Source organism: Octodon degus, unplaced genomic scaffold, assembly GCF_000260255.1.
Source record: "Octodon degus isolate 3935 unplaced genomic scaffold, OctDeg1.0 scaffold00017, whole genome shotgun sequence".
Classification (NCBI taxonomy): domain Eukaryota; kingdom Metazoa; phylum Chordata; class Mammalia; order Rodentia; family Octodontidae; genus Octodon; species Octodon degus.
Genome location: NW_004524593.1, coordinates 1696717 through 1707800, shown reverse-complemented (window position 1 = coordinate 1707800; position 11084 = coordinate 1696717). Strand labels below are relative to the sequence as shown.

The window sequence follows — 11084 nt, the reverse complement described above, 5'->3', positions numbered from 1 at the left end:
TTCCAAATTCTAAAAGAACCAGGGATTGAACTCAGACCCTTGCGCTTGACAAGGAAGCACTTATTCTACTGAGCAATCTCCCTGGCCCCTGTATGCATTTTAAAAGGAAGTAAAGGCAATTAACAGGGCATAAAAACTTTAAATTTTTATTTTTAGAAGGACGAAATAAAAATTGAACCTTATCTGTTATAACACAAAAGGAGAAAGAGCCAGAATCTCACTGAAAAGCACCCACATATATCCACTGCCTTATTTTCCCAAGCCAGGGTCTTTCATTGTCAATGTTACTATAAAAGAACTCATGAAAATGCAGTGCAGTCAGTAAGAAAATTATTTACAGTAAATAACTTCCCTTTACAAAAAACAGCAAATTAAAAATAAAAAACAAGTATATAAACAGCTCAACATCTTTTTATTATCCTTTATCTACCTTATACAAAAATTTTGTTTCACATTCCTACATTCTCCATAAATATTTGCAAGTTTCAGCAAACCAAGAATGCAGAAAATAAACAGATTGAAATAAAAAAGTATGGATGTATACCTTTTATTTTAATTATACATATTTCACAAAGCCCATGTTAAAAGTAAGACTTGTTCTGTATTTATTCAAAGGTGAAAATTAGTAATTCTTGGCATAATCCTGTAAAGCATTTTAAAATACAGATAAGTGAGATACCTAATTCAAAACGACTTTTATAAACAGATTTAATATTCTGTTTGGGAAAAAGATGACCTATTATTTTACTTAGCCCTTGTTGCTTCTTATTTGTATGATGTGTGAATCAATGCAATCATTTTGTTTTTGTTTTTTTTTTTGCTTGTTTTTTGAGACAGTAAAAGACAAAATGCACGTGTTTGAATTAGCCAGAACCAATTTTCTCCTTAAATTGTCATCCATTTTATTTATTTATTTTTTGAGCAGAACATATTTATTGCTAGAAAGAAAGCTCCTGTCCGAGAGGTGGACAGGAGGGGGGCCCGAGTGGGTTGTCCCCTGTCATCCATTCTATAATAAAAAGGTTTATATTTTTCACTTTAATTATTAAATATATTTTTATTCAATTAAGAAAAAATAATCATGTTTTTTCCATTATGTGCACTTTAGCATTTAACCAATTCAAGTAGCACATGCTAAAACTTTAAAAGCAAAAGGAAATTATTATCTAATAACAACTTTCCTTCCACTACTGTTAAAAAAATTTGGTAGGAACTATCAAAAGGCATAGAAACTGGGACTGGAGAGATAGCTGAGCAGCATAAGTGCTTGCCTGGCAAGCACAAGGCCCTGGGTTTGATCCCTAGTACAAAAAGATATAGAAAGGAAAAAAAAAAGATATAGAAATGATTCTTTCCTATCTCAAGATATTGTAAGCATGGAATAATGAAGATTATTTATAGATTAATGACATAATTCAGAATGTACTCCAAATTAATGTTTATTTCCATTAAAAAGGCAGAACTAAAACCAAAAGAAAAAAAAAAGCAGGTAAATTAATTAAATGTCTGTACCAATTTTATGTTCAAAACTGGCATTCATAGAACACTATTTTTAAAAAGGTTTGAAAGAAACCACTTATAGGAACAATTTTTATATACCAGGTTGTATTACAATAAATATAAAATAACAACGAAATATTTAAGATGTCAAGTAACAGGTCCCATAAATCATATTTTTGTGGAATTCACTATAACATTCACCATAAACTGTCTAATACAACCAATGGTTTCTCAGAGGTTGCCCATACAGTAGTGGAATCTAAAAGAAGGAAAATTTGCACTTCATGTAGTTTATGTAGAGGAAAAAAGAGAACTAGCAAGGTGCCTCAGTTTCTCGCACCCACTCAGCACTTCCTGTGTTATCTCCTGCCCTTCTCTATCTGCACACTTGGGAAGAGATGCTCTGAGGACAGGAGGGGACCACAGTCTTCCTGGAAGGCAAGGTCTGCTCCCAGCATCTTCTTTCTTTCCACTCCCAAGACAGATAAGGGTTCTTTCAGACTGGCCCTCTTCAAAGTCAGGAAAATTTTTTAACATGTTATAAACCATCCAGCTAGAGGAAATAAGAAAGGAGAGCAGAGATAAAAGGTGGAAGAGAAACAAAGAGTTGAAGAAAAAGGAGAAGAAACAAGAAGCTTGTCTCTTTTACTAACTGTTCACTCAGCAATCAGGGATAAAAAGTTTCTTGTAAGTGCAGCAAAACAACATATTGTAAGGGCAGCATTTTAAAAAACTTAGGTATAGTTATCGATGGAATAGTTAAGTGATAAAAGGAGTAGTTAATAAAGACATATGAATAAAAACATGTAGATAAATACCACAGTCCTCTATCCAAAACCATTTTCATTGTATCTGGCCCTTTTTATGCTTTGACTCACTCCGAGTAAATCACTTATCAATGTAACATCCATATTTTTAAGAATCTTCAGCCTCTAACCTTTGTTGTACTTAGCATCCCAATTCACCAACATGATTTCATATACATCTCTCCAAATCTGGACTATCCCATGCAAATTTTCATGAGATTCACATAATAATCATGCTCCGCACCTTGGGTATGCTGTTCATTTTCAGTGTGTGGTGTCCACCTAGATTATGAAGCCCAGAAGTACAATAAACTCAAGCCTTGATTCACAGTGTTGTTTCAGCATTTCTATGCTGTTAGCATTGTCTTTTGGTTTGTTCATTGTTTTTCTCAGTAGCTACACTCAGTGCTGAACCAAACTATCATCTCATTATATTGTATTATCCAGAACATAAACTTATATCCAACCAAGTACAATGACAATGTAAAATTAACTCCAGGGACCACATGCCACACAGGCCTGAGATCTGGGTGCTCTGAGCCTAGCAACAAGATTGGGCGTTGTGGTGCAAAACTGTAATCCCAGTGCTGGGGAGGCTGAAAACAGGAGATTCACTACAAGTCCAAGTTGCATCGTGAGACTCTGTACCGGACACATAAAATAACCCTAGGGATACAAAATCTCTGACTTACAACTGCACAGAAACTGCTCTCTGAAGACATGTGGGAAGGAGATAAATCAGAAGACAAAACAGCAAGGGGATGTTGCTGGTGACATAATAATTTGGTCATGGTCACTGGTAATATTTGGTAAATGGTTCAAAAGACAATAGAAAGCTAATCATTGTAGTATACTGAATTCCATATCTAGGTAATAGAAACATGGCAGAGAGTAGGAAAACAAGTAGCGATCACTTCCCAAGAAGTCAAATCTCTTATGAATCAAGACATATCTTCATCATATTTTAGCTATTTATAAGGCATGAAGTTATATGGGGCTGGGGAGATGGCTCAGTAGAATAAGTGCTTCCCTGGCAAGCGCAAGGGCCTGAGTTCAATCCTCAGGTCTGCCAAAATAAAACATATATATAAAATGTATGAAGTTATAACCCATGCTTCTCTCGTCTTCTTAAACTCCTCAATCAGTGTAGCCAGAGCTGTGGTTCAGGACAGGGAACATCCCACAGCAAAGAGACAATACATGTCTGCTACCCGTATTTCCCTGAAGGGCAGCATTTTTAAAACTGAAGTAAAGAAGAAAGTTCACACTACTGTTTTTGTTTCTTAGTGAAGTGGATAAGGGAGTAGCAAAATCTAATAGGTATTAATTATTTAAAATTATGCTTATTCTCTTTGGCAGATGCTAGAACACCACTAAGTCTCTTGGCTGCTATGGACAATACAACCGTCTCCCCGTGGTGATATGATTTACCTGTTCTGAAACTGGATTGTTCACATAATTTCTCAGACTTGGGAAACCTTTCAAAGTACAGATCTTCACAGTCTAATTTTTCTCCCAGAAGTATATACTCATGAGTCAAAAACCAGAATTGTATAAACTTTTAAAGATTCCCCTGGTAATTGAGTAGGATTGAGAACTACTCATAAAATAGATATATTCTTCAACAGAAGTACATTGCTTGTAGCACTACATGGCTTCTCAAATGTGCTTTACTCCTCTAATTTAGATAAATCTCATGACTTATACAAAATATGGGGGCCGGGGAGATGGCTTAGTGGAATAAGCGCTTCCCTGGCAAGCACAAGGGCCCAAGTTCAATCCCTGGTTCCGCAAAAAAAAAAAAAAAAAAAAAGTTTACCAAGAAGGTAAAGAGAGATACTTATATTTTAAGGGAAACATGAATTGGAAAAATTAAAGCAACTTTTTGAAGGAAGAGTGAACTGAGAAATAATGTAAATGTGCCAGTCATTTTTACATATTACAAACTGGAATATACTATAAATCTAACAAAAATATTAAAGCAATAAAAACATCATTTCTCCCATTTAAATATTTTACAAACTGGTTGGAGGTTATATCCCAAAGGGAAAGTAGTAATTTTGAAATAACTATGGAAGTAATAGTTCGTGTTAGGAAACTTTGCTTTCTTAAAATTTATGTCAACTTTACATTGTCACAGAGTTTCAAGGAAGCCTATTAATTATGAAGAGTATGTCCTACCTGTTCTTCAGCATTTCTCTGGCTTCAATTAATTATTACTTAATGAATCATGCAACAAAGAAGATAAAGACCAATTCTAAAAGGTGGTTTTATTAAAAAAATTATAAATTAATGTGCAATGCTAGGGGTAATATAAAAATAAATGTCAAAAGTTATTTCGTTTACTGCACACCAGAAACTGCTCTGAACACATTTTGCACGTTATCTTATTTTAACATCCAGATAACCTGTTGCTATCATGATCAGAACTTTACAGCTGGGTACACTGATACACAATATGGTCAAGGATCTTAAAGAAGGTCACAGAGTGGATAAATGGAGAATTTGAAATTTGAATTCAGATGGTGTGGCTCCAGAGTCTGTGATTTGACTCAAAATACCATGAAACCTTTTCCAAGGAGTCTTCAGTTTTACCAAAGACCCAAATACACATGTACAGATAACACTCAAGGATAGGAATGAGAGAAATTTAGATAGAAACACTGAAGATATGATTAAGAATACAAAGTTTTACTTCAACATTGAACATTAAGTGTTTTATTATGTAACAAAGTATAATTCATCAGAAGAATAAGTACCATTATATGAATAAAAAAAGGTGTTTTCACCCAACTTTGCACAGAATGAATGCCAAAAAGGTAACAGGTTTCCAAGCTGAGCTTTGCTGTTCTTGGTCATCCTGACCACCATTACTCTAGAACAACAGAAACTTACGATTCCTGATGTGTCGAGCCATAAAAGGAAAACATTGCCCTTAGTGATCACTGTTTTTTCAAAGGATTTTGATGATTTGTGAAAAGCTGGGGAGTTTTACATATTGTTACAAGTATCCTTTTACATCAGTTAACTACTTTGGATTGTTGATTAATACACATAGGATATGCTTCCGAGATGACAAAAATGAAGGTTCCCATAACTCCCCTAAAGCCCGAAACACCAGTGCTGCTTTACCTGATTTTCAAACAAATATACTCATTTGCATACTTTAATACTATTTATTTTAGTGGTTTCAATTAAGTCTTGCCACAGAACTATCCAGAGATATGCACCATACGTAATCACTGTGACCTAACTCCAATCTCAAAGTAATGTAAACAGAGAAGATGTAACCTCAGCTAAGATATTTTCCTTCTGCTCCAAGAATATCCTTTAAAGCTTTCTCTACTATAGGTATCATGATAGCAACACTTCAGACTTATTTAAAAACGTGTTATAATCAACCTGTCATGAGAGAATTTAACTAGATGTAGAATCCTAGGTTGGTAGGTACTTTGCTTCACACTGAGGAGCTAAATCCAGTGCCTTTCTGCTTCCATAATCTCCTTGAGTAGTTTTCTGTCAGTCTAATGAACAAATATTTTCTCTTCTTTTAAGAATCTCTTTGGGGAAAAAGTCAATCTCTTCAATAAATGGTATTAAGAAAAATAGAATATTTACAGGCAAAAGAATGAAACCAGACTCCTACAAGAATCACACCACATACAAAAATCAACTCAAAATAGAGACTTATAAACTGAAACTATAAACCATAAAAGTAAACAGTAAAACGTTTCAAAATTCTGGTCTTGGTCATAATTTTCTTGGATAGAATGTTAAGAACAGAGGCAACAAAAACAATGGCAAATGGAATTGCACCTACCTAAAAAGCTTTTATGTAACCACCAAGCAACAGTAATGAGAGAACCTATAAATTATGAGAAAATATTTGCAACATATGTTCAGCTAAAATACAAAAAAACCCCTCAACTCAACAGTACGAAAACAATCAGTTTAAAAAATGGGCAAAGGCCAGGCGTGATGGTACATGCCTATCATCAAAACACTCACCAGCTTGAACTATACAGTGATTCCTTTTCTAAAAAAAAAAAAAAAAAAAAAAAAAAAAAAAAAAAAAAAAGGCAAAAGACCTGATTAACTAACCTATTTCTCAATGGAAACATAAAACCAACATATGTATGGGTTAAAAAAAAAACAAAGACAAAAACAAACAGAAACGTATCTCAAATGATCATGAGGGAAATGCAATTAAAATCACAATGAGATAGTACTACATATTTGTTGGGTTTCAAATATTAAAAAAAAAAAAAAAAAAAAAATGAGGGGTGGGAAGATAACTTGGTGATCTAAGCACCTTCCTGGCAAGCAAAAGGACCCTGTACTGCATGCTGTGCCAACCCCAGCATATGCCTATAATCCCAGCACTGGGGAGGCTGAGACAGGAGGATCACTTCTGAGTTTGATCTGTGTACTGAGACCCTGTACCAAATAAATAGAAAAAAAGAAAAGAAAAAGGTGAAAGTAGATGATGGTGAAGAGATGAAGAAAAGAACTCTTGTTAACATTATTGAAGGGAATGTAAATCAGTATGGAAAACAGTATGGCGTTTTGTTAAAACCCAAATGCAAAACTACTATGCGATCTAGTAATACCAGTAAGCCTCCAAAGGTATTGAAATCAGTGTACTGAAGAGACATCTACACTTCGTTGTTTACTCAACACTATCTACATACAGAATACAGAATCAACCTATGTATCCACAGCAGACCAGGGAATGAAGAAAATGGTTATATACATATACTCAGTATACTACGCAGCTACAAAAAGGGCACAATTCTGCCATTTGTAGTAACATCGATGAAACTAAAAGACAGTATGCTAAGTGAAATAAGCCACACACACAGACAAAAACTACATAGTCTCAATGTAAGTAGTAAAAAGGTCAAATTCATGTGAAGTAGGAAGGACAATGTGGTTATTGGTGGCTGGGAAAGTCAAAGGTTACAAATTTATAGTACAGCACATTGACTTCAGATAGTAATAATGTATATTCCATGAATGTTAATAGTTTAAATATTCTCAATGCAAAAATGGTGTTTTAGGTGATGGTTATCGTAACTGGTTTGATTTTATCATTACATAATATACATATATATCAAGTGATTACACTGTCCCATAAATATTTGTCAAAAATATAAACATGTTTTAAAGGAGAAAAGATCACTTTTTGTATAATGTTATTTTATCTTTAGCAGTTTTATCCTGTGCTAAGGTCTGAATATCCTACCACCAGCAAAGGCTTTTATTTAGCAAACAGGGCAAACAGCTTTATAAAAGACTATAGAAGAGGAAATTTCAGCCTACAGTAGTATCTTCAAATTTAACAGATCACACAATTATTCATGAGAATGTTGGACCTCTCTCCCATCTACAAGACACATTACACACTATTGCCAGAAACAGAGGAGGTGCCTTTAGTTTACTTCAAAACAGTGATGTGCTTTGGTTTTCAGTCACTCTAATGCTGTTCAACTGGCACAGACAAAAGACCAATATGCCAAGTCTTATTTCTCCTAGTCCAGATGCAATACTATCAATGGGGTTCTATAGCGAACTTTAGAGATAATCGGTAGCTAGCACATATCATTCTGTATTTGCCTTAATACATTCTAAAGAAACAGTTCTAAGAAAAGGCAGACCCAAGGCAGGATAGGTCTAGTCAAGGTCCAGGCTGATGTTAGACCTTTATGCACATTGCATGTTTCAAGTCATTTGTACTCTAGTTCAAACGCTGAGTGACACTCTCTTGTAAATGTCTTTCAGCAACTCTGTAAAGTGCTCAACAATAATCTCTACTACTTCTCATCCTTCTTTTAGATCTTCTGCTGAATTCAAGTCAAATATTCTTGATTCTCTTCTCTGTAGATTTTAAATCACTTTTGTCTCTCCATGCTTCCTTCTAAATGTTTCCTCCTAGTGTATCTATCACTTAATTAACTATTTTGCTTTCCATTCAAATACTCAGTAAGTTCTGCACTATGGCAATATTTTTTCAGCTCTAGAATTTTCATTTCTAAAAGTTTCCTGTTCCCAGATGAAATTTTAATATGCTTTCATCTTATAAGCAGGTTAATTTCAAGCTACATCTGGCTAACTATATTTGGTGTTGCTGATTGCTTGTTGCTATGCTGGTTTTTATTCATATCACCTTGTTTCACTTATGTTTGCTTACTTGTAATTGTGCTTTAGTTAGTGTATTTGCAAATTTCAAAAAAAAAATTAAAAATATGACAGTTTTCTCTTTCTGAGAGAATGTACTTCTTCATTCTGTGGACACTAATAGTCCCACGGTCACCTTGATTCAATTCAGGATTTCAAGCTAAACTAGGATAAATATGAAAATTTATCATCAAGTAGTTTACCCTGGACAATGTCCCTTTAGACACTGTCCAAAATAATGTTAGTCACTTGCACAGTGATATGCACTTGATTCCAATCTGTGTACTCCTGCGAAGGTACTTTAAGTGATTTCAGCACCAAAATCAACAACTGCTCTCAGGGAAAGAAAAAGTAGATAGAAAATCAGGCCCACATTTCTTGCCCACTGATTCTTACCTGTATTCTTTTCCTTACTTCAGACAAACTTTTATTTCTAAAATGCAGTCATAAGACACAAGTCATATAACATTGCATAATGAGAAATACATCATTAGGCATTTCTGTCCTTGTGAGAGCATTATAATGTGTATATACATGGTACAACCCACGACACAGCTAGTTTATTTGGTATAGTCTCAACTGTTCCAAGGCTACAAACCTTTTCAGAATGTTACCATATTGAAAACTCTAGGTAATTGTAACTAGTGATATGTATGTATGAATGTATGCAAACATGTCTAAATACAAAAAGGGTACAGTAAAAATAGTGTAAAAGATCATTTAAAAAGAAAAAGGTAGGCCTGTGCAGGGCAATAACCATGAGAGAGTTTACAGGACTGAATGTTGCTCTCAGCAAGTCAGTGAGCAAGTGCTGAATGAATACTGCTACAGACTTTGTTAAACCTATACACTTAGTTAACACTAAACTTATTCTTTTTTTCAGTAAACTTTATTTTGTAAAATTTTATTATTTTCAAGCTGTTTAATTCTTGTAGTAACTCTTAAACCATAAATTTATACAACTACACAAAAATATTTTGTTTCTTAATATCCTCTATATATCTATCTATTAACTTTTTACATTTTTTTCATTTTTACTTTTTAAACTTTCTTGTTAAGAACTTGTGACAAATACATGTAAGAACCTAGATCTACATATCTATATGTATCAACAAATCAATGTCTTCCAGCTCTGTGTCTCTTCTATGTGTCACTGGAAGATCTTCACGGAAATAACACACATGAAGCTGTCACCATCTGCACTAAAAATTCCTTCCTCTGGGATCTCTCCTGAAGGACCTGAGGCTCTTCTTAAAGGTTCCTCTTCCTTTTGCCACTCTTTTCGGAAATACGTTCATGAGAATATTTTTGGTTTGCTTCATTCATCACAGATTTGCTTGTAAAAGATCATTTTCTCTATTAGTAACAACTAGTAAGAGTGTTTCAGTGTTGAAATATATAATTTAAACCTTTTAAGGAAATTGCTGAGACAAGAAAGCTTCTTCACTCTTCACTGTGAATTTCTTTAGGTTTTTTGTTTTCTCCTCTCTTTCCTTTTGTTTCAGTCTTAGGAAATTTTCTGGCTCCCCGGTGTCTAAGTGGTCCATCGCTGATTGAAACTCTGCTATGCAGTGCATGAGCACCTGTGTATTTAGTCTAATTTTCCCTAATATATCATTACCAAAAACTGTGAACTGAGTTATAGAATTTGAAGTAAGACAGCAATAGAATATACTAACATTAAATTGTATCTGGAACTCGGTATGATATATGCATTACATATCAAGTCATAATTTTGTTTCAAAAAAGTGGGGGATGGATTGTAATCTTATTATTTATTTATTTATTTATTTATTTGGTACAGGGTCTCACTACGTAGTTTAGATGCATAGTAATCCTCCTGTCTCAGCCTTTTCACCACTGGGATTACAGGCACATGTCACTCTGCCCGGTTTTGGGGCCGGCATGGCAGCCCCAGGATTCAGGGGCCAGGAAAGCATGCACTACTAGGGATTAAACTCAGGTCCTTGCACTTGCCTGGCAAGTGTTTATGCCTCTAAGCTATCTCCACAGCCCTGAATTATAATCTGGTAGTACAAAATATGCTTAGCATATACAAGGCACTAGGTTCTAACAATCCAGTAAGCAACAAGGCACTATTTTTCAAAAGATAATACTAATAAGTAATGTTCACACAAACATAGTAAAAAGGAGTATTCATATATTTTATGGAAAACCTTATACTTTAAAATGTATGAACAAGAGAATGTTTTATCAACCCAACAGTGTCAAGAAATTGAGTGTACTTAAATAATTTCACATAAGTGCAATTATAGAGAGCAATTCCACCTTGAACTAGTATTTAACTAGGTACCTAAACATATTTAACTAGGTACACATATTAGTTACCTACATCAAATGTCTTGTCTTTTTCTGGAGATAGGATCTCACTATGCAGCCTAGGCGGGCCTCAAGCTCATAGTGATTCTCCTGTCTCAGCCTCCAGAGTGCTGAGATTACAGACATGCACCACCAAGCTGTTTTGCTTATTAAAATACGACCTTGGCTCAATGCTTTTTCAGCACATACTGCATGGGACTGAGGAAAATGACACATAGTGGAAGAATTCCCAGTCTTACAGGAGAGACATAGAGATGTGTC

At 34.5% G+C, this 11084-nt stretch overlaps 1 protein-coding gene across 5 annotated transcripts in view; it reads right to left on the bottom strand.

Moving 5' to 3' along the window:
• Cop1 (COP1, E3 ubiquitin ligase) overlaps positions 1-11084 on the bottom strand; it is a 212767-nt gene that overhangs the window by 23153 nt on the left and 178530 nt on the right. The window lies entirely within an intron of this gene.